The sequence below is a fragment of the Protopterus annectens genome, chromosome 2.part1 (assembly GCF_019279795.1).
Source record: "Protopterus annectens isolate FY-2018-M chromosome 2.part1, PAN1.0, whole genome shotgun sequence".
Taxonomy (NCBI): domain Eukaryota; kingdom Metazoa; phylum Chordata; order Ceratodontiformes; family Protopteridae; genus Protopterus; species Protopterus annectens.
Window position 1 is genome coordinate 1234837612 of NC_056729.1, and position 25950 is coordinate 1234863561.

The window sequence follows — 25950 nt, forward strand, 5'->3', positions numbered from 1 at the left end:
AAGCAAATACAAATATGACTCAGTCATTGTACATGCTGGTGTGAATGACCTGACTCCCTGGACTACATGAAAAGAGACATAGAGGAGCTCTCTGATCATGTAGCCCAGGCTGGTATGACCCTGACCTTGAGCAGCATCTTACCCTCACCTAGAATGATGCCATAGTACAAAGACAAAATGATCGATTTTAACAATTGGCTAAAATTGTGGTGTCATTCAAAGGGGATCCAGTGTCTGTCAGCCTGGGATGACATGCTCGACCGGCTTGCACCTGTCACCACTGGGCTTTTGGATATTGGCAAAGGCTCTTGCCACCCCATAGTGCCTTTTTAGGCAAGGCTCAAAAGTCAAACCCACCCCATAGACAGCACAAGGAACAAGAAACTAAGGGTAATGCTGCTAAACGCCAGAAGTCTTAACCTCAAGATGCATGCAGCTCTCCTCAGTATGGAGAACATCGATATCTGTGCAGTGACAGAAACCTGGTTCAAGGCTCCAGAGAGCACCCCAGCACTACCAGGCTATACCTCATATCATGCTTTCCCCCAAAACCCAGACCGAACCACAAAAGGAGGGAGTTTCCATATTTATCAAGGATATCCACACCTCCAGGTTAGTGGCATTGCTATCGGAGACCATCCATGTGCAACTAACAGTGGGCAAGACTGCTTTTCAGTTTATAGCATCCTACAGACCACCCTCTCAAAGTCAGGAATCCCACTCGGCTTTCCTGAAAACATTGGAGAACATGAAGATCTCTCCGAACACCATTATATTGGGCGACTTCAACTACCCAAACATTGACTGGGAGCACTACTCAAGCCCCAGCACCTTAGCCCAAAGGTTCCTGGAAATTATAAACTCAAATGCTATGGAACAACTAGTCACCACTCCCACAAGAGGGACAACATACTAGACCTGATCATTACCAACATGGGGACTCTATGCTCCACACCAGAAGTATATCCCTCATTGGTAAGATCAGACCATAAATTAATCTCACTGGATGTCCACAGCCCAGTAAACCACAGTGAAAAACTTCTCAAAAGTGAACTTCTCACGTCTCAAAACTGAAGTGGAATCCTTCAAGGCCCCAGGGCCAGTGGAAACTACGGCCCAAACTGCAGAATCCTATATAAACGGACATCTCCAGGAATGCATGGATCATGCTATCCCAAACAAAACCAAGATCCAATCATCCAAAGGCAGGCGTCCAGTCTGGTAGACCCCTGCCATAAATAAACTGTATAACAGAAGGAGGAAGCTACTACATGATAGAGCAAAATCCCTAATAGGGAAGGCATCTCTGATCAGTACTAGCAAAAATTATGATCCTCATAAAATCCTCCAAGGCCAGCTTCGAGAGAAAAATTGCACAGGACACCAAAGACAATCATAAGGCTTTTTTCAGTTATGTTAGAAACCTGGAATGCAACTCCCAGACTTGTTCTGAGTTGATTCTAAATGACAAAAAATACACTGAACCCACAGACATCGCCAATATCCTAGCAGACAGGTTCAGTGCAAACTTCAAAAGAGCAAGTATCTATCCCAGCAGAGGGCTGCCTCCCAAACATCTCTGATGCTCAGGTGAAGGCTGCCCCTCCAAAGCAAAAACACTGCTTCCATGGGACCAGATGGCGTCCCAGGTTGCATCCTACATTAACTCCAAGAGGAACTAATCCCTCAAATAAAACAGCTATACAATCTCAGCCTCACTACAGGATATGTGCCCACAGAATGGTGTACAGCAACAGTGGTCCCACTCCACAAAGGTGGAGCCTCTACGGACCCTGGAAACTATCGCCCCATAAGCCTGACTAGCTTAGTCTGCAAGGCTATGGAGAGGATCATCATGGAGCTCATAAACAAAGACATTGGGGACCTACAGACACTAGATCCTACCCAGTTTGGCTTTGTCAAGGGCAGATCCTGCCTTTTAAACCTGGTTGACTTCTTCAAAACAGTCACCAAAGCCATAGATGAAGGGAAGGTAGTCCACACAGCCTATCTGGACCTTGCAAAGGCATTTGACACAATACCCCACTCGGGCATCATAGATAAGCTATCCAGCTTAAATATAAACCCCTATGTCACAAGATGGGTCACAAACTGGCTCAAAGACAGAACCCACAGAGTGAGAGTTGCTGGAGCCATGTCAGACTCGAAACCAGTCACAAGTGGCGTCCCACAGGGTTCTGTCCTGGGACCACTCTTGTTCGGTATATACTTTTCCAAGGTACAGGCAAACGTGGGAGGACTATGGCTCACCAAGTTCGCAGACGACTGCAAACTGGGCACCATAATCAACTCTCCAGCTGACACAAACATCCTTCAAAAAGGTCTCACAGAGACAGATAACTGGTGCCAGCGCCATGGTCTAAAGTTAAATGCCAAAAAATGTATAGTCATACCCTTTGGCAAAAACAATGTGCCCACAAATTACCACATAGGCGGAAACCCATTAAGTACAGAGAAAGTTATTAGGGACCTGGGGACCAAAGTTGATAGCAATCTCTCCTTTGAAAACCACATTGCCAAAGTGGTTAGAAAGACCTTCTACATAGCCCACCTCATCACGAAGGGTTTCACATCTAGATCAAGAGAGGTAATCATGCCCTTTTATTCATCCCTCATCAGGCCCATCATAAAATACAATGCCCCTTTGGGATGTATCTTACCCGACACCTGCAGCAATTAGAAAGACCCCAAAAGTATCTCACCAAGAGGATCAAGGGTCTCAAACAGATGCCATATGCTGCTCGGTTAAAAAACTCCAGCTCTACTCAGTTGCATACCACCTACTTCGAGGCGATCTATGCCTGACATACAAAGCTATGTCAAATCCAGAATTAATGGACATGTTCCACCACAGTAAATCTAAATCCCTTAGAGCCACACGCTCAAGGGACTTGAACCTCAGCGCAGAAATAAATAGAACTTGCTGGAGGGACAGGTTCATAACTCAGAGGCTCCCTTAGCTCTGGAATAGAATTCCAGTTCATGTGAGGCAGAGCACCTCACTGAATCTCTTCAAGAAGAATCTCGGTAGGTGGATGGGGGATCGTAGGTTTGTTCCAGGGATTACTCCCGTGTCACTATTAGACAGAGGCACAGTAAACTAAACCTTAGAGGGCACAGTATACTCAAATCAAGGGGTGGTGTAAGCCATACAGAATCGGGCTAGGCTTACAATTGCCTCAGGGCAGATAGCCTAGTATGAACCTATGAACCTCATTCATCTGTCTCCTCTCATTCCTAACATCCCCACCAGTAGTAATAGTAAATAAGCAGACCTCAACCATTACTTTATACTCATCTATCAACCATCTTCCTGCTAGCTACTTAAAAATATCATCAAGCTTATTTCCCATAACTCCATTCCATTGTTGTTAACCCCAAAATACTATATACAGTCCCAGTGTCAAGGTAATGCTTCTACATATTTCTGCTACAACTGTTAACCACCTTTCTCTACCATACTTCAATGTGGTGACATCCATCCCAACTCAGGTCCTAATCAAATCCCAAACCATAGAATACACCTTAAAAGTTTAAAGATAGTCCCTCTCAACATTAGAAGTATATGCAATAACATCACAGATTTTCATGCCTGGATGGCCCAATACAATCCAGACATCCTAGCCACAACAGAGACATGACTAAAGCCTGAAATAAAAGATGCTGAAATACTGCCCCCTGGTTATAATGTTATTGGAGTCAATAGAACACATAGGAAGCAGGTGAAATAGCTATAATCTTCCTAAATTTGTTCACAGTAACTTCCTATACAGGCACAATGCTAAATTTTTGAAAAACAAATTCTAATCTCATTCCTTAAACATAATGGAGTCAGGAACATATGCACTACTGTGCCATATATCACTCCAGGACAGAACATTCCAATACTTGAAAACATACTATCTTAGATATCAGATAAAATCACATATGAAATTATTCTCCTGGGTGATGTAAACATTGACTGGCAGTCTTTATCCATAAATTCAGTAATCAACAGCACAAACCTCTTTGTATTCACTCAGCTTATTAATTAATACACCAACAAGATATGGTAAAAATAACTCCCAACAACCTATCCTAGATTGGATTCATGTTACCAACCTATCTAATTTTACTTCCCCAAGTACCCTCCCTGATACATTAAGTGACCACCTGCTAGCTTATACTCATAGAAGCATTACACAACTAACAAAGGAACACAAGCTCAGAACTACGCATAATCTGTCCAAATTCTGCACCCTCTCCAATACATAGACAGACAGCTCCACCCACTTTAACTTTCAACCAGTTTCAATAACTCTCATTAAAAAAGATTTTACACAAACTAAAATCTTGTTCCTCCTCAGCAGACAAACTTCACCTGGAATACCTAAATGTCGCTATAGATGCAATAGCATACTGTGTCCCTAACCTGTGGAAAATGGCACATATTGCCCCCTTACATAAAGGAGGTAATTCCACTGACATTATACATTTCCATCCCACAGCCATTCTTTCTCCCCTTTGAAAATCCTTGAAAGATGTATGCATCAACAATTTCTCTACTATCTCTTACAAAATTAGCTAATCAATAATAAACAGCATGACGTTTGGCCAGACCACAGCACCTCCACTGCATTACTATCATTTATAGACACTGTCAATAAAGCTTGCAACTCTAATAAACTTGTAGCGGCAGTATTTCTACATCTTTCGAAAGCCTTTGACATGGTCTCTCACAGTAAACTCCTCAATCATCTTTCCACCCTGGGTCTAGGAACTCTGTCTAATCAATGGTTTTCTAGCTACCTTGCCAACAGGCAATAAGATGTAAAATGGCATAGATCCATCTATACATACCTTCCCACTTCCACAGGAGTCCCACAAGGATCCACCCTTGGCCCTCTACTATTCAATATTTTTATCAATAAACTACATTTATCTACTTGTGAAGGCACCTTGATTCAATATGCAGATGACTGTACCATCATGTGCTCTTCAAACACCTTAACTCACCTCCAAGAAATCACTAAACAAGCTGTCATCTCCATTGAAACCGGGCTTGCAACAGCCCTCTACCAGAAAATTTACTAGTTGCTCAAGTACAGGAATACCAGGGAGACCCTTCTAAAGGGCCTTTTCATGGCTGTCAAAACTTTTGTAAAGACTCTAGGTCTGCAGGACAGGCCAAACTGCAGCATTTTGGAATTTAAGCAGCAGTGACCTAAACCAAACTGCACAAATCTCCCTTTAGGTTCTTGAATACTTAAAGGCATTTATTATGTCCAGCTACATCATCCAATCCCTCACTCCATCAGGCAACAAAGATAATCAGGAGCTGGAGGATTCACATTAAAAACCTGTAATAATATCTGCATTTGCTGTAGTTGTGATCCAATATGGGCACAAATCCCTTTATTTTTCTAAAAAAGGGTAAGTAGCATACATAAAAAGCCTCTTCCTCATTTTGAAGCTGAAGTAGGCTTATTAGTATTCTTCAGGAGTAGAAATGCTGTTACTGAGATGAGGAAATGATGTGCAAATGCGCCTTAGGCTACCCACCCAACATGGTGTGCCACCCAACCAAGATATTACACAAAATACATACATTTCTGGGGATCAAATGACCACTGTCAAAATGATCTCAGGCTGCACAACATTATGGAATGTTTTAGAGGAAGAAGTATGTAAGGGTCCTCCACTTTCTTTCCAAGTTAGGGAAAGGGACTAAGGAAATGAGTAGTCAGTCAATAAAATAATTCATATGTTGCAGGGCTTCCTCAAAGGAAGTTTCATCTGTAAAGTTCTACATGGTCACAGAACAGTACCTCAAGCCTGTTGGATGCTCAAACCCAGCAAGATTCAGAGGTGAGGGAGAGTCTCCAAAGTACTAGCATCCTAAGGGACTGACTTGCAGCCTTCCACCTGCCTACATAGACAAGGTGTCTTGTGTGGTTTTAAGGGCAGACAACAGAATCCAGGCTATAAGTTGAAGTCCTCAAAATGGACAGTACCAAGGGAAACAGGCTTGCTCCGGGTCCTGGACTCAAAACTAGTCAATTCACTATGTCATGTCCTATCAAGCACTGAACAAGTGTCTCAACTTCAATATGGCAGTCAAAAGTGAGGGCTTAGAAGGTTAATACAAACATGTGGAAAACTTTTTTACCCTCACTGATGAGTTTATAGTCAAGGTAGGTGTAAGGGGATCAGAATCTACAGGCCACATTTCAACTGAGGCATGCAATGTGGAATGGGCTCACTGCAGGAGCCCCCTCCAACTGATAATTAATTCAAGTGATGGAACAATGATGTACAATCCCCAGGTGTCACTCACAAGTGTGGGTAGTAGGAGGTGTCTCACTATTCTCTTTCTCTCATGCAAATGTCAAATAGCTCAGCAGCAAACACACTTGCCTTTGATGTTGGAAGGTTAGAAACTGTGTGTTCTATTCCCCCACCAGTCACTTAACTTGACTTTGATGGGCAACTAGCACAGATAATTAAGGCTATGAGCTGTTTATTAGCTGCTTCTTGCAGTCTATGGCTTGAATTCTTCAGTCTCTATTTACCTATTGGGTGACTCTGAGCAATTATTTAACTAGACAGTGCTCTAGGACAATTGTAAAACTGGGCTAGGCCCTCAATAGTCTCCTGCACTGCATGCTCAGTAACTACCTATGAACCTTTGAAGAGGTGTTCAACGTCCAAATGGATCTCCAAACTAGTACACTTTGAAAATGATAGTGACTTTGGTTCTTGCCTATTGTTAAGTTCATAATGCAAAGCCTTCCAGCTGATCCTTGCAATACCCACAATCCACAGCAGTCTGAATGGCCCAAAGATTCACTTTCTGCCTATGGAAAATGGCTATATCGAAGCACTGACACTTGTCGCAACAGAGTCATACCTCTTCTCAAGACAATGCAATTCCCTTTTGTGTACACTAAGTCTGCTGATCTGAAAACCACAGGAGCAATATGAGGACTTTTTGCTTTCTAAACATATACATGGGGAACTAGAAGTAATATCACAGACTCTATGTCACTACAGGGATGCAGCAGCAAGAAATAGATGCTTTTTTCAGCTATGCATGCTTGCATTATGACTAACTTTTTAAAACGTTTCACCATGTTACAAGTTTTGCAATGCATGGCAAGCACGTGGTTAACTCTGAAAAATCACACTGTTTAAAATGTTATACTAGACTGTGTTACTTAAACAGCACTTTCTCATGGGTCATTTTAGCTGCTTATGTCAGTTTTATACTGCAAAATCATGGGATCAGCTTTCATCTCTGGTTTAAATGCTTGACTTTAGATTTATAAGTATGTGTACAGAAGGGAGCTCTTTTTCCTCCCCCACCCTGTTGTTCTGATAAATGTCGGATTATTTGTCTGTTTTTACATTCTGTCTCTGGCTGTACATCCTTACAAGTTACAAGGCTAGGGTGTGATGGACCAGGATAACATCAAGGTTACCAATCATCACTCCAAGATGAAATCAGGGTGACTTGAAAGCTTTACCTTTGTAAGACATACAGGCTACCTGAGTGTTATCATGGTCTCATAATGGGGTCTGAAAGACACTGATTCCATATAAGGTGCTGTATTCAAGCACCAGCTCTGTCAGCAAGATGGACATTGTTTCTGCTTTATTTCTGATTTCCTGCAGAATTTTGCACATATAAACATGAGACCTAAGTAGGCTCCAGCTTTGATATGCAGCCAGTAGTCTTGGGATATTAGTTATACACTACCTTAGATACAACATGATTGCAAGAGGGGAAACACTCATTTAAACCCAGATTACAAACTGTTAAGGTTCCCTGTGGAGATACTACAACCGTCAAATAAATTATTTGGGCAGGAACAAGTTGTAAAGTCATTTTGATTCATGGTCCATCAAGAAATGTGCAGGAATTCCTACAAAAGTTCATGAATTTTCTCAGTTATTCAGTGTTGATTCATGTAAACTGCCATGTTTTAGATTATTTCAACATCTGTGCTGATAAATCCATGCACCTACAAAAGAATTACCCTTGATTATGGTATGATTCATTTATCCCTGCACACCACAAAAAGACTGGATGGATATTTCAGCTATGTGTGGTAATCATCGATATTGGATAGAACAAGTACCCTGGTCAGACCACCACCTAGTCCACTCCATTTTTCAACCATTCAAATGCATTCTTTGCAATCTTAATCTGGTAGAATGTGGCAACTTGAGTAATGTAACTGGTGAGTATTTGTATCCTGTCCTCAATGAGATCCTCTAGGACTGCAGTGGAATGATCTTGCTATGCTGGTTGCCTGATATTACAGCTGTGTGATATGGTGTTAGATCAGATCACCAGTTAGTGTAGATACTGCTTCTGTATTCTATATGTGTGTAGGAAGCATGATATTTGCAGCTCTGCAACTTTAAGACAGAAGGATAAAGGATGGAATGCTAGTGGATGTATTTGCTCCTTCTGGAGGACAAAGTGGACCAACTCTATATAGCAACCATTTACAGATCTCCAATCAGAATGTGATTTATATGCTCAGGAAATCCTATGCCATATCAAACCCGCCAGCTAAGCTCATCTACGTTGTGGAGTGTCTTTGCAGTCCAGCTTGTCTAATCATTCAATAGATCTTTAACTTCTCTGACTGTAAGGCATTTGATTAGTTTTGTGGACAAAAAGTGACTTACTTAGGTATATTTCCCTATGATGCTTCTGTGGAGTTTGGACTAACTTGGTGTGAAGCTCACCGGATTAGGCATAGGATGGGTGTTTACTGATATGCAAGAATTAGAGATCTTAATCACAAGTCCGCTTCCTAATACTTGAAGATTTCATGCCAGTCCTGACAAATCTATTTTAATCTGTATGGAAGTTACTGGTCCTGCTACATTTAGAACTGTCTGTTCTTCCTTGCACATCTTAGTCATTTCCAGTGTTCAAGAAACCAGCTGTGCATCAAGATTTTAAATCTCCAAAGTTATAACCTTCCCTTTACAGGGATGCTTACTGAGATAGTAGTTAATAAACAGTTTGAATCCTTCTCTGAAACTCTCTTACTCTTAAAAGTCACTGCAGGCTGATCTCATCATTATAAATGTTAGAGTTGCCAATGACCTTTTGGTTGTGAGAAATCAAACGTTTCATTCCATCTTGGCCCCCCCTTTTTGCCTCTGTAAAATCTGGCATAATAGACCATCATACCCTTTAAGAATGACAAAGAATTTATTGCAGCTTATCTTACACACTACTAGATTTGGCTGCCCTTCTCTCTGGTTGTACTTAGTGGATTACTTCTGAGATTAGCAAACTAGTTTTCTATCAGATGATATCTTGGTTTGCCAGTGTTCAGTACTAGGGCCTTACTTGAAATATGTTGCCAACTGAAAATGTCAAACAGGAGAGGATTACTGTATCATTCTTACTCTGATGACACTCAGCAGTACCTCTCTTCCATTTGGGAGTTAATATTCTCTCCCAATTTCTCCAGCAGACAATATAGATACCATTATTAATTTAATTGAAAAGATGGTTTAAACACGTTAAGGCTAAATCCTGGAAAAAAATGCAGTAATGACCTTTTAGCCATCTCCTGGCTGTTCAAAACTTCTCTGTTCCACATCATCATCTCTTAGGTAGGGAATTTGTCTAAGCTGTACTCCTTGAGGACAGGCTGACTTTCAAGGATCAAATATCATCCATGATCACATCTTATATTTACTGTCAAAGAAACAACTTCAGAGGTGCACTTCAATTAAGGAATTACATATGATTGTTCAGCTGGTCACACCTCACCTTGACTAATGAAATACTCCATTCTTAGGGGTCCACAGCTATGACATGGACATTTTACAGATTATGCACAACTCTGTACCTAACTTAATCATGGGTGTCCCTCACTACTGCCACCCAATACCTGTGCTGAGGAGTCCCTACTGATTCTCAGTTAATTATATACTTACTGCTAGTTTAGAAAACTGCATACACCCTAGGGCCCCCTTACATGAACGAAATGGGAGACTACAGAACATTATCCATACTGTTCAGAAACTGCTAATGATTCCCTAGAATGATGCATACACAGTATATATTTATTTCATATCAAACATTAAAAACACCTGTGGGATTTCTTACTTTTGAAGCTTCCGGAATGCCCACTGTAGATAGCTTTTGGGGAAGCCTCAAAATATAACCAGTCCACCCACTTTACAATACACCATACATTTTGCTTTGTGGCTTTTTTTTAAATTAGCTTTAAGTGTGACTGTAACTTACTATTTATCATACTGTTTAATTACTTTCTACAAGTTTTACATGCATTTTGTACTGTGCTAAGACATACACATGCAAAAAAGCAGGATGTGCTGACAGAGAAATCTAACAGTGATGTTTTGTCTCATCTAAAACACAATGCAGTACAACAAAACAGAATGGTAGATGATTCTGAGTGCATTTAGTTCGACACTAAAAAACACAATGACAAATGCTGTTTTCATGACAACACAGTCCTTCTTGCAAATGTCAGGTATTCTGTGAAAACAAAGGCTCATCCATATTCTTCACATGTGTAGAATTTGCTGTTGGCTGATGTCCCAAATTACACCAATCCAAGACTTTTCAAGGCTATTGTCCCCCACCTCTCCCAAAATGTTCAGTGCCCTCCCTTTCTATTCCAGATTTTGGAAAGCAGCCTATGACCTCATTGTGATAACTGACTCTATAGAAAAACATACTAAAGTCTAAATACATTTCAAGACCTCCAAGACATGTATGGGAGGGGGAATAGTTCGAAAATGAGGGTTGATCGTTCTCAAAATCTACTGCAATAAATACATAACTTCTCTGTAAATGATGATCCCACCCATACCTCTTCAAACAGGTAAGATATTCCTCAGCTCAACTTCATGGATAACTTCCTCCAACAGAGTATAGTTGCTCTGAAAGCCGACTTTTCCCTTGGAATGGACATCTAGCATTTGGTGTTAGACAAAAGTATGCAAGAAGTCCAAGTACCAACTGCAACAACATTATGAACTGGCAAGTTTATAAAACAAAAGCATCACAAAAAGCCATAGCACTAGTGCAATAACTGTTAGGAGATTTGGGCTGCTTCACTCCATACTTAGGAGCTCTGGGTCACTCCACTTTATACTTCTAATGATAAGATTTGATGTACTCCATCCATACCTCTCAACCTGGAAACATCAAAAATCCAGACAAAGGCCCATGAAAAATAGGTACAAATCTGTATACTAACATAAAATTTACATACATAATTACGTAATCCTACCCACTCCAATGGAACTGTGGGATACCAACTTTCAAATGCAAACTGAAGAACAGACAACCAAAATACGGCCCCAGAGTTCCCCTGCAGCCATTCCAATGTCCCATTACTTGGCTACATTGTCCCATTTACCATAAACACTGCAATGTGCATACTGCTTTACTTCTACAGTGATTATCTGGATTTCATTTAAAATTTTTATTTTACATCTTATAGCACAAACACTAACAGACATCTGCTAAACAAAGCAATACAGTCTCACAATGAACATAAACTTAGCATTAAAACTTCTGCCCTTGAAACTCACATTCATTGAAACAGCATTGAAACCCACATTCAAAGAAAATGCATCTGGCTAGTGGTGGATAAATATTACCTCTGGGATGTTTTCAAATAATAGGCCCCTTGCACAAGAAACATACATGCGTTATTTGACACACCTTCCTGCATAGGTCTCAACCTGCTAAGAGGCCAATGTGGAACACAGACCATTACAATGTGTGACAAACAGTCAAAATGTGGAATACCCTATTTTTGCACTGTGCAAAAAGCATACCTTGACCATGCCCATGGCCTTTCAACCAAAATATATGTAAATGTGAATGCCACCTTTAAAATACTGTCCTCTTTCTACTATTGAGTGCTGACAGCTGTCAGTACTTAATTCCATGCAAATAAAAGTCATGTACACTTTGTCTATGTGCCATGCTTCTCTTGGCCCATTTTGTTTAGTGCAAAGGAAAGTAAAATAATCCTCTACCTCTTTTGTACTTTTCAGAGTACCATTTCTTTTTCCACATCACCAATAAAATAGAACTTGTTTCTTCATTTTACCAAACCATTTAAGGGACACATACCTCAGCCCTTTCCACAGCCCCAGACAGCAGAATTACCCCTCCATGTTGCCTTCAGTGCAGCATTTACACGCCATCCTTTCCTGTATTTAGAAATGGCAAATGTCGCCATTAGTCTATAAGTAACCCATCATGTCTCCTAAACATACAAATCAACATGCAATGATATAAACTATTCTTGTTTTATTTTGGAAGAGAAAAATAACATGACTGACTTATGTCTACCACCCCCTACCCAGCCATTATAAACCATTTATTTGGCTTCTTTACATGCACTTACCTTTGATTTTTCTGGTACTACCACCTTCCCCTTAATGCATTCATATCTTTATTCTCTGTTTCAGAGTATCAAAGCAAACTAAGGTAAATGTCAGAAGAAATTTAAGTGACATTTGTTTTGTTTCAATGAATGCCACAGGTAGTTCAACTCATTCATGTATTCATTCTTCATTACACACTTTATGTGAATCTGTGGATTGTCAGAGGAAACTGCAGCATGCAGAAAATCCACACAGGTACAGGTAGGGCAGACAGACTCCACACAGAAGACATCAAAGCTGAGAAAAAAAAACTAAAAGATCAAGTGCCCAGAGACAGAATGACAACTGCTGCACCCCTCTGCTGCCACAGTTCATTAAGGTAATTTTCTAAAAAATCTATTGAATAACACTAAGCCACTCTAAAGAAAATCAGGTGACAATGAATAACTTACTAAAGAAACTAAAAAATGCAAAAGTATTGGCAGCAGTAATTATTTGCCAGTTGGGACTAGAATACACAAGATGCCACTTTGGGCATTTGAAAAGGTGACAACCAGTTGCCCATTCTCTAAAGCAAAACATGAAAATCTAACTTTCTAAGTTTGAATGAACATTATTTAAAATCTGTCCTAGGTTTGAGTATTTGTCCTTCTGATATTTTTAGTTTTGTCCAGAGTCTTCCACTAACAGCTTGAGGGGTATGATTCAACTTTTTACAAAAATAAAAGGCTCTCTCACTGTTGCATAACTTGACTTGTTTCTGTTGTGTCATACATTCCGGATCCAGTTCAGTTGTTTTATGCAGTTGTTAGAAATAACTTAAGAAACATTTTTGTCCAAAAATCTCTCCCAAATTGTCAAGAATGCAAATTGTCCCAATACTCTATCAAAACAGTGACCAGTGGTAACCTTAATTCAAGGGCTTCTTACTGCCCCCCTGGTCTGTGAACTCCCACTTCGCGCTGTTGCATTCTAAGAACAAATGCGCCCTAATTTTAGCCACTCAGAGCATGGTAGTAAAAATAAACAATGCAAGTGCTGTGCAGAAGCATCTCCAAGTTCTACAATCCAGTCCTTGCAGACAACAGCAGGGCAAGATCCCTAAATCACCATAAGTAAGATCATTGCTTTTGAGTGTGTTAATTGTGAGGGACATAGCAGAGAATTTACTAATAGTGTCCCTAACCTTTTACTGGAGAACTTTAATGGCCGCATATCATCTTTAAGGGTAAGAGGAAAGCCTTGGATCAGTTACAAACAACCTGATTACACAGATTCTGCTCAGATATTTAAAGAGGGTGTGTATTCCCTGATGAAAAGGCAAGATGAAATTGCATCCCTCTTGTTATCACTGAGAACCTGGAAACCCACAGATCACTCTTTATGACCAAAAAAGCTATGCAGACAAAAGCAACGTGTTCAAAGAAGAAGCCGATCTTACTAAAGTGGGCTTCGATGAAACTGCCTCTTCTAACATAGTTCAACAAGGGGCCTGGGCACTGTATGAGCATCTGAATTGAGAAGGCAGGTTTTGGCTGGCCAGGGGGAAGGAGAAAATCAACCAAAACACGACAACTGTACCATGGGCCGAGAGTAAAACCCACCTTTATTAAACTCAAGGTAAAACAAGTTTACTGGTTAAGCACTTTCATCTGTATAATTACACAGATGAAAGCGCTTAACCAGTAAACTTGTTTTTCCTTTAGTTTAATAAATTATACAGATGAAAGCGCTTAAGCGGAGCAATGCTTGCACAATTCGGAACAGTGGGCTTAATCGACCACAAATGGGGTGATCTGCACAATCCGGGGCCCTTGGCTGCCCAGCCTTCCTGACTGTATTAAATTATATTCCTTGTATAATACAGCACACTTGTTAGACCGTGTTTTAAATTTGTTTGGAACATTTTTCCAGTAAGCAATGAAACAAAATGCATGAACCAATAATGATAAAACTGCCGAATGTAGAACATTTCCATCATAAAAGTCTACTCAAACTTCTACAGTCCACCAGTATCAGTAAATATGCACAATTTCTGTGGAAGTAAAAGTCATCTAAATAATTCCACATTAAAAAGATCTGTAACTAATGAAGAGGTTGCTGCAAACAACTTTATATTTCATTGTTTCATCTACAAGTAAAGTGCCTGCTGCCCTTGAAGAATAAATTGCCTATGCTACATTAAAAAAATGATAAGCTAATAATATTTCAATAGGGAATGGATGGCAAACTGATAACAGGTTCATAGTTACTAGGTAGCTCCACCAAAAGAGGACATTCTCAGGACTGTAGCATCCACCCCCTTTAAAAGTATAACACAGTACAGAATCAGCACTCCATCTATATACTGTGGGAGTAGAACCCACAGCCTTCTGCAGCAAAAGCAAGTATACTACCTGTTGTGCTACTAACAATGCAAGTAGACTTTGCATAAGCAGCACTAAACTGCTCTTTCCCTGAAGAACTGTGCAGCACAAGAAATTAGGAAAAAGCCAAAATGTATTGGGGGGGGGGGGACTAAGGCTCAAAACCAGGGACACATTTTAAACATTGTTTGTATAATCTTAAAAAGTTGCTAGAATAAAATGTGTTACCATGTGTTTCCTGAAAGATAGGAAGACTGAAACTTAAATGGATACCATTACTTACTGAATTCAGTTCTCACTGACTTGCCAGAAAACCACAAAGTTTATTTTTATTTAACATTTGTTTACCGGGAAAGTCCAACTTGGAATGAAGCCAATTTTCAGCAGGGGCTTCTGACGCATGTCTTTGTATCATGGAAGGAAACCGGAGCAAACCCACACCCACAGGGAGGGCATGCAGACTCGACACAAGGCACTTCAGCTGAGAATCAAACCAGAGAACCTCTTGCTGTGAGGCAACAACACTACCACTGCACCACTACACCATCTGAATTTTAAGAGGAAAAGACCAAAAGTATGAGCCAAACATTCCAGACACACTGTGAAAATTGAGCTACAACTTAATCAATCAGAAGTGGGGGTATGGTTAGAGAACTCAGGCTCTTGTTCCTTGTACCTAAGGTACAGGGTTTGAGCCTGAGTAACCCCAACCTCTAGGTATACCTAACTGGGGCATTTTATACCCATCCACCTTAATTCAAATGCTTGCGGAACTTACACCAAAGAAGCAGCTTAATTTAAATGCACACACCTTCCTTAGAAGCAGAAAAGAAGCAGCTTTCATGGCACATAGAAAAGATACGCACTTCAGCTTAATTCAAATGCTCATGTCAACTTAATTTAAATCCTTGGGGCAGAAAGAAACAAACCCCTTATTTCAGAAAAGAAGCAGCTTAATTCAAATGCAGCCCTCCCTCAGAAGCAGAAAAGGAACACACTTTAGCTTAATTCAAATGCTCATGACAACTTAATTCAAATCCTCGCAGCAGAAAGTAACACTTTATTTCAGAAAAGAAGCAAATTACTTCAAATGCACACACCCCCAGAAGCAGAAAGGAAACAGCTTCCGTGGCACACAGAAAAGAAACACACTTCAGCTTAATTCAAATGCTTGCGGCAACTTAATTCAAATCCTTGTGGCAGAAACACACCCCTTATTTCAGAAAAGCAGCAGCTTAATTCAAATGCACACCCCCCCCCTTTGAAGCAGCTTTCGTTGTAGAAAAGAAACACACACCAGCTTAATTCAAATGTTCATGGCAACTTAATTCAAATCCTTACGGCAGAAGAAACACAACCCTTATTTCAGAAAAGAAGCAGTTTAATTCAAATGCACCCCCCCCTTTAGAAGCAGCTTTTGTGGCAGACAGAAAAGAAACACACACACACACACACACACACACACACACACACATACACACACCCTTACTTCAAAAAAGGAGCAGCTTAATTCAAATGCACCTCCCCCTTAGAAGCAGCAGCAGAATAGAAGCAGCTTTTGTGGCAGACAGAAAAGAAACATACACACTATAGCAGCTTAATTCAAATGCTCGCTGCAACTTCAGCAGCTTAATTCAAATCCTTGTGGCAGAAAGAAACACACAAGTCAAATTCTCAACTAGAATGCATGAGCTAAAGTGTTGAGTTTTTACTTTAGCTGTCCTTCTTACCTGGAGCAGCTGGGGAAATGCAGGCACAGCTTGGACACTACTTTTATTGCTGCTGGCCCAGAAACAAAGTACAGTGAATCCCTCGAGCCTTCAGCCAATTCCTACAGGCTGCTGACATCATCATGCATGCCTCTGCGTGTGATGACGTCAGCCAAGAAAGCAAAAAAAATTTTTTTAAAAAATGGGAAATTTGGAAATTAAGAGGTGCCACTTGGGAATCGTGGCACCCATTATTTGGACCTCAAAACAGGTACAAACCGAGAAATTCTGTATGGTTGAGAGGTATGACTCCATCAGCCATTTCACAAGGTAAACTCAGAAACGTTCCTACCAAACTTGTGCACAAAAGAAAACTGCAAATCCATTCTTAAGGCTTTGTATGGTGCATAACGAATTTTAATGGACAATGAACTCCTTGATGATGCATCTTGTAATCCCCCTTATTACTATTATTAGGGTAGAAAACTGGAGGGTTGATTGACTGATTCAGATACATCTCTATACCAACCTTAGACATAAAGGAATGACTCATTCTAGGAATTGCCCTGGACTCTTGAAAAATCATGTATGGCTGGTTGATGCAGACAGCCTGTAATTTTGATCCTTGCCTTGTTGAAGTAATGGCCACTAAGAAAACACTCTTCTGTAAAATAAATTTCAAAGAGATGGACAAGTTGTTTCAAGCAGGAGGTAGCATAATTTTCTCTAATATAAATTTCAGGCTTCAGGGAGGAAACAGATTCCTTTCTGGTTGAAGAACTAGAAATACTCAACATAGGAGTGCCTTGCAAACTTTTAAAGAAGTCTCTGAATTATCCTGGAATCCTCAGTGAAAGTTGGAGACCGTAGTCAAAAATATCCATCAAATTTTCCAATATTGCTGACAGAGGAGCACAAAATGGTGCCAAGACTTTGGCTACAGCCCAGCTTACATATCTGTGTCATCTGCTTCTGTATGTTTTTTATGTATTCGATTCCTGAGTAGACAAATATACAAACTTGTGAGGTAAACCTTGGTCCCTGGCTTTCTCCAGAAATGGGGAAACCAACTAGTTAGATTTAGGCCTTGTAGGCTTGTATAAGGCTTGATAGACAAATGGGTCAAAAGGAATCTGAAGGTCAGGAGATATAGAGGCTTTTCCACAAGCTAGGACCAGAGTAGAGGAATTTGCTGAGGCCAAAATGGAGCACTGAAAAGTACCTCAGATCTGAGGTTTTCCACTTCTGGGTGAACTTGGGGAATGAAGGGAAATGTCAGGAAAGGCATAAAGTAAACCTGGGAGGGACAATCTTGGATGAGATCATCCCTGGGCAACTGTCTTTGGATGGAGAATGAGGTTAGCTGTTGCAGTTGGTGTTGGTAGGGGAAGCATAGGGTCTTAAGTCTTTCTCCATGACACTGTTCAGCATAGGGACTACTCATGCAGCATCAGCAGACTTTTGATAAGCATTGTCCACTAAGGAACTAATTTGGTACAGGATATGGAAGATTACCAGAAGGCAGGTAGTTGACATGGCTCAATCATGGTGTCTAATGGCCTCTTGGTAGTAGGGATAAGACATGATCTTTTTTCTTGTTGAAATACCACACTGCAGACATACTGCTCATCTATTAGTGATCACAGCCTGTGGAAGATAGACATGAAAGGCCTGCAAGGCCAACAGATTTTCTTCCAACTCCATTTGACCACTTCATATCAAACATTAAAAATGCTTATGAGATTTCCCACCTTTGAAGCTTCAGGAATACCCTAATAATGTCCCCATCAGAGGGCTGAGAAGTTTATGGTGTCTGCCACTGCAGAAAAGGGAAACTGAAGCAAAAGTGCTTGGAAACAAATCTGGAGTATGCATTCACCACCTTAAATGAGCTTTGCAAACCTTGGTCATTTTAAAACATAGTTGCACTTGAGTCCTTCTAATGACCGATACCACTGAGTGAAAAGTATCCAGTCAAGCACAATCACTGTTAGCTTCCGGAATAATACAATGTATATGGATACTGCTATTAATGCCAGTGTTCTCTCCTTGGAATGCTGCAACTGAATGCTTTTGTAAAATGAAAAAAGAGACACTTTATTCACCTGCTTATATTTTCTAATTTGTGTTTCTTCCTACTACTCTTACTTCATCGTGCTTTGCTTTTTCCTGCTACTTTCTGCTTGTTCTCTAAAATGTTCAATTGCATCTTTTCTGTTGCATTTATTACTGGTTGTTTATAGCCTGTCTAAATTGTTATTCTAAGCTCTTAGTTTTGGTTTAAGCACTTGGGCTTTAGGCCCACCCCTTAGCTTTCCCTAGCCTTTCTCCCTCAGATTCTGACAAATATGGATGGACAATTTACTGCAGTTTTGCCTGCCAGTCTGGTTGATATGGCATCCTGAGACAGTGTAGCAAATGCCTCATGTACACAGACAACCATCTACTACTACCACCTACGAACACAATTTGTGAGAGATGCAATTGCATTAGGAACCTAGAGCCCAAGCTGTCTCCCCCTCAAGCCAGTACAACTGGCACCGAAAAGGTTGTCAACACAATCACTACACCTCAAATACCACCCACACCTACATAACACCCACCTATATATGCAGACGTCCTCCATATAAACATACTCAAACAAAGGAGACATCTGAGGCAAAAACACACCATCTCCACAGCCCTCCACACCACATATCATGCATAGTCCACACACCTGTGCCTCATAGCCACTAAGGCTTCACAATAAACTCAACAGATTAGTAATTTGTGAGACACACAGATGTGCCTCTCACCAGGCTGGATAAGGAGAAAGTCAGGGTTAGTTGTCTGTCAGGTGCCAGAATCCGCCATATCATATATGCAGTCAAGTCGCTCAACAACAGGTATTGTTATGAATCTGTTATAGTTCATGTTAGCGAGAATGACTTGAGACTTACCGCTCTGAACTATATGAAGAGAGACATGATTGAGCTTGCTAATTATGTGTCCCAGGCAGGTATGTCCCTAAAGCAGCATTCTGCCATCACCCAGAATAATGCCTCAATACAAACAGAAAATGATTGACTTGAACAATTGGCTTAGTTTCTGGTGTCATTCCAGAGGGATTCAGTACCTGACAGCCTGGGAAGATATGATCTACAGACCACAATGCTTTGCCAGAGATGGCCTGCATCTGTCTCACCTGGGCTTCAGTCTTCTGGCAAAGGCCCTTGCCTCACCTATAGTGCCTTTTTTAGGAAAAGTGATGAGGTTAAAACTACCAACATAAAAATTTCAACAAAACAAATTAAAGGTCATGCTGCTAAACAATAGGAGTCTAAACATGAAACTGCACTCATTGCAAGAATTCCTAACCCTGGAAAATGCTGACATCTGTGCAGTCACAGAAACATGGTTCAAAGCTGTGGAGAGCACTCCAGCCTTACTCATCCTATCATACATTCAGATTCCAAACTGTGGTCAGTAAACCCAAAGGAGGTGGAGTTTCAATATACATTAAAGACATACACACCTCCAGGCTGGTCAAACAGTATGATGCACAGGAGACACTCCAGATGCAGTTAACCACTGACAAGACCCCTATTCAAATCATAGTTAGCTACTGGCCCCAAATCTGACACAAGATGCTCAATCTGCCTATTTGGACCTGTTAGACTCTATCAAGATTCAAACCTTTACCATGATCCTGGGTGACTTTAACTTCCCAAACATAGATTGGATGAACTACTCATGCCAGAACACAAATGTCCGGAGATTCCTTGATTTTGTCAATGCAAATGCCTTGGAACAGCTAGTCGATACCCCCACAAGAGGTGATAATATCTTAGACTTGGTATTAACCAACATGAGTAACCATGGCAGCATCCCTATGGTATCATCCTTCCTGCTAATATCTGACCACAAAGCAGTCACTTTCAAAATCACCATCTCCCCCAACCTCCCTCGAGCTAGGATCAGACATAAAAACTTCTCCAAAGCTGATTACAGCCTCCTGAGGGATGGTATAAACAGCTTCACAGCCCCCTCCCCCTTTGTAGGAACTGGCACCAATATCCAAAACTACTCCAAAGCACTATAAGAGCATTTATATAGATGCATGGAATCAGGAATACCCGACAGGACTAAATCATCCTCCACAAGGGAGAGTAAACTTGTCTGGTGGACATCTGCAATAAATAAGCTCTATAACAAAAAAAAATTGCTGTCCAAGACCAAGAAGGAACAGGTGCCCAATTGGAAGCAATGTCTCCTTAACCTGAACAAGCAAATAAGAGCACTAGTGAAATCCTCCAAAGCAAACTTCGAGTCCAAATTGGCCACCTCTACTAGAGACAATCATAAGGCCTTCTTCACACATGTCCACAACCTCAAAGGAAGCACCCAGATCTGTCCAGAACTGGTGGTCAAGGGCACCACATATACAAATAGGTTCATAGGTGTGTACTAGGCTAATGGCCCTAGAGCCTTTACAAGCCTAGACCATTATAGCGCCCTGGCATTGTGCCACCCAACGTTAGTTCCCAGTGCCTCTATCAAGTACAGCCACTGGAGTGATCCCCGGGGTGAACTTTCTATTTCCCATCCATTCATCAAGATTTCTCTTGAAGAGGGCCAGTGAGGTGCGCTGCTTAACATGTATGGGATGTCTATTCCAGAGCATGGGCAATCTCTGGGTTATGAACCTGTCTCTCCAGCATGTTCTGCTGATTGCGGTAATGAGATTGAGGCCTTTGAAGCGTGTGGTGTGGAGGGATTGGGAGTTCTTGAGATGTAGGATTTCTAACAGAGCTAGGTCAGATATGGCTTTGTAAGTCAAGCAGAGATTGCCTCTTAGTAGACAATATGAGACAGAGAATAGCTGGAGTTTTTTTGAGTCTGTCCGTGTAAGACGTGTTTAAGGCCTAGGATCCTCTCTTCATGAGGTACTTTTGTGGCCTTTCCAGCTGTTGCATGTGTCTAGTGAGGTACATGCCAAATAGGGGCATTATACTCGATGATTGGCCTAATGAGGAAAGAGTAGAGAGAGATGATGACCTCTTTCTTCCTGGATGCAAAACCCTTGGTAATGAGATATGCCACAAAGAAGGACTTTCTGACCACAGTGGCAATGTGGTGGTCAAAGGAGAGGTTGCGATCAATCTATGTCCCCAGACGTCTTATAACACCTTCAGTGTTCAGTGAGCTCCCATCGATGTGGTAATTAATGGGAACTGAGTTTTTCCCAAAGATGACGCATTTTTTTGGCATTAAGCTTAAGGCCATGGTTTTGACACCAGTCATTGGTCTCAGTGAGACCTTTCTGCAGGATGTCTACATCCCTTGAGGAGTTAATAATGGCAACCAGCTTGCAGTCGTCTGCCAACTTGGTCAGCCAGAGTCCCTCCATGTTGGCCTGGACTTCTGAGAAGTAGTTGCCAAACCAGAGAGGACCCAGGACCGATCCCTGTGGGACTCCACTTGTGACTGGTCGGCAGTCTGACTTGGCGTCCGCTACTTTCACACTGTGGGTTCTATCTGTGAGCCAATTTGCAACCCACCTAGTGATATACGGGTTGTTGCCTAGTTTGGGAAGTTTATCAATAATTCCTGAGTGGGTAATGGTATCAAAGGCCTTGGCCAGATCGAGGTAGCTTGTATGAACTGCCTTGCCTACATCCACAGCTCTGGTGACTGACTCAAAGAAGTCAACCAGGTTGAGCAGGCATGATCTACCTTTCACAAATCCAAATTATGTGGGATCTAGAGTTTGGAGATTCCCTATATCCTTGTTAATTAGGTCCATGATGATGCGCTCCATAGCCTCACATATCAGACTTGTCAGGCTAATGGGGTGATAATTCACAGGGTCTGTAGTCGCTCCCACTTTATGGAGAGGGATGACTGTAGCAGTGCACCATTTGGTAGGGACAAAGCCTGAGGTGAGGCTGTGACTGAACAGGGCACACAGATGTGGTGCCAGTTCACTTTGTAGTTCATGTAGAACACATCCAGGGATACTGTCGGGTCTCATGGAAGCTGTATTCTAGGCCTTGGACAATGAAGCTTTAAAATGTGCTGCTGTAATGTTGGGTGCCTGGCATTCCTCCTGTATTATGATTGGTCCTTTAGTGGGGAGAGAGGGGTAAAGTTGGCACTGAATCTGTCGGCCAGTATGTTGGCAATATCTGTTGGCTCAGTATAGGAGGTACCATTGTGCAGTAACTCAGAGCAAACCTGGGTATTGCCATGGAGATTCTTGATATAACTATAGAAGGCTTTGTGGTTGTTTTTAGTGTCTGCCGCAATTCTACATTCATAGATGGATTTAGAGGTTTTGATGAGGGATCTCAACTTTTTCTTGAGGCTAATAAGGGAGTTTTTCCAGTCTTGAGGCTTCACCTTTTTCTGCAACAGTTTCTTCCTTCCATTGTAGAGTTTATTAATGGCAGGGGACCACCAGATTGGCTTCCTTTTTTGGAGGAGAGCATCTTGGTTCTGTTGGGTATGGCTAGTTCCATGTATTTATGTATGTGTTCATACAGTGCATTGGTGTAGGATTCTGCAGTCATGCATCTATTTTCCATTGACATGGTTTCCGTGAAGTTAGACACCTCTGTTTTTAGGAGGCCAAAGTCAACTTTGGAGAAGTTTTTCATGGTGGTTACCTTTGCGGGGGTGTGTGAGTAAGATGTGGATTTCTATGGTGATTAGGTTGTGGTCAGATCTAACCAGGGAGGAATTGACTATTGGTGTAGAGCAATGGTTGCCCATGTTAGTAATAACCAGGTCAAGGATGTTGCTTCCTCTAGTGGGATTAAGAATGAGCTGGTCCAAAGCATTGGACTTGAATTCCAGGAAGTATTGGGCCAGTGTATTGGTGTATGAGTAGTTTTCCCAGTTGATGGAGGGTTAGTTGAAGTCACCTACTATGAGAGTGTTGGGTTGGACCCTAATAGTTTCCAGGGTGCTTAGGAACGTGGAGTGAGAGTCTCGGGATATGGTTGGGGACTTATAGCAGGCTATGACCTGAATCACCATCTTACCCAATGTTAGTTGTACCTGAAGTATCTCAGATGCGTTATACTCGGCTACTACTCTGGAGGTGTGCATATCCTTTATGAATATAGAGACACCACTGCCTTTGGAGCTTTGGTCCACATTCTGGGTTCCAAAAGGTGTGGAATGAGTTATAGCCTGGTCGCACAGGGGATGCTTTCTGCTGCTTTAAACCAGGTTTCCGTTACAGCACAAATGACGTTCTCCATTTTGAGGAGTGCTTCAAGCAAGTGCATATTCAGATTTTGACTTCTAGCATTGAACAGCATGACCTTCAGATTACATTTATTTATAGCTGTTATGGTGGTAATTTGGCCTTTGGAACATCACCTAAAAAAGGCACCATAGGTGTGACAACAGCCTTAGCCAGTATCAAGAAACCCAGGGGTGACAGATGCAGGCCATCTCTGGCAAAGCATCAAGGTCCGTCAATCATGTCATCCCAAGCAGACAGATACTGGATCCCCTTAGAATGACACCAGAAACTTATCCAATTGTTGAAGTCAATCATTTTCTGCTTGTATTGCGATATAATTCTGGGTGATGGTAGGATGCTGCTCAGGGCTAGGGTCATACCTGCCTGGGCCACATAATCCAGGCTCCTCCATGTCTCTTTTCATGTAGTCAAGGGAGGTGCGTCTCAGGTCATTCATACCCACATGGACATTGACAAAGTCATACTTGTACTTGTTGTGGAGTGACCTGAGTGCATGTGTTACATGTCAGATTCTAGCACCTGATAGAGAGCTGACTGTTACCTTCTCCTTATTCAACCTAGTGAGTGGGACATCAGTGCGCCTCACCATTGAGTCACATATGATTAGTGTATTGGGCAAGCTGTTTTGCCTTAGGGGCTTAGTTGAGGTAGCACACTGTGTAGGTGAGCTATGTGTCTTGTGGTTTGTGCTGTGTTGTGGTGGTTGAGTGTGTTTCTGCCTTGGAGGTCTCTGCTGTTTGGGTAAATTTCTATTGAGAGCCTCTGCGAAGGTGAGTGTGGTTTGTGTTTTTATGTGAGAGCTGAAATGCTGTAGATAGAGCAAACTTGCTGGCTGACAGATTCATTGAAAACTTTACCCCATCTGTCCCCCCCCCATTAGTAAATCAGGACATCCCCAGTACTTACCCCCTTCCCTTTATATCTAGGGAACAGGTCATCACTTCTCTCTCAAAGGCAAAAAATACAGCCTCCATTGGACCCGATAACATCCCAGGCTGCATCCTATGTGAACTCAGGCAGGAACTTGCAGCACCATTAGGTACCCTAGTCAACCAAAGCCTGAATACTGGCTTCATCCCAGCTGAGTGGAGGAAAGTCACCGTCATCCCTTTAAACAAAGGTGGAGCATCCACTAATCCAGGAAATTATAAACCCATCAGTTAAACTAGCCTGATCTGCAAGGTCATGGAATGGATTATCATGGACCTCATTAACAAGGACATTGGCAACCTTCAAACACTTGATCACACACTTTGGCTTCATCAAGGAGGTCATGTCTGCTAAATTTGATTGACTTCTTTGAGACAGCCACAAGAGCCATGGATCAGAGGAAGACGGTGCACACCGCCTACCTTGACCTGGCCAAAGAATTTGACACTATTCCCCACTCGGGCATAATAGATAAACTCTCTCAACTAGGCAGCAATCCATATGCTACAAGATTGGTAGCAATCTGGCTCACTGACAAAACCCACGTAAACAAAATAGGGGAAGCCACCTCAATCAGTAGACCCATAACAAGTGGTGTACCCCAGGGTTTGCTCGTGGGGCCTCTGTTATTTAGGATATACTTTTCTGAGGTGCAGGCCAAAACCAGTGGGCTATGGCTGACCAAGTTTGCAGATGACAGCAAGCTAGGTGCTGTCATTAGTTCCCCTAGTGATGTGGACATCCACCAAGAAGATCTCACTCAGACAAATGACTGGTGACAGAAACATGCCCTCAAGCTGAAAACCAAGAAATGCATCATCCCCCCCTTTGGGGAGAGTGACATCCCCACAAATTATCACATTAATAACAATATCCTAAGCACACAATCAGCCCTGAGAGATTTGGGCACTCAGGTTGATAGCAACCTGACTTGTGACCAGCATGTTGCTTCTGTTGTACGGAAAGCCTGCTACATGGCCCACCTCATAAGCAAGGGTATTTCATCCAGGGACAAGGAGGTCATAACATCCCTGTATTCTTCCCTTCTAAGGCGCATTATTGAGTACAATGCCCCTTTCGGCATGTACCTCGCAAAGCACATACAGCAGCTGGAGAGACCACAGAGGTTCCTCACCAAGAGAATCCAGGGCCTCAAACATCTACCGTACATAGACAGGCTAAAATCCCTATCCCTCTACTCAGTTTCATACAGACTCCTCAGAGGTGACCTCTGTCTGGCATACAAGGTGATCACGGACCCCACCTTGATGGGACTGCT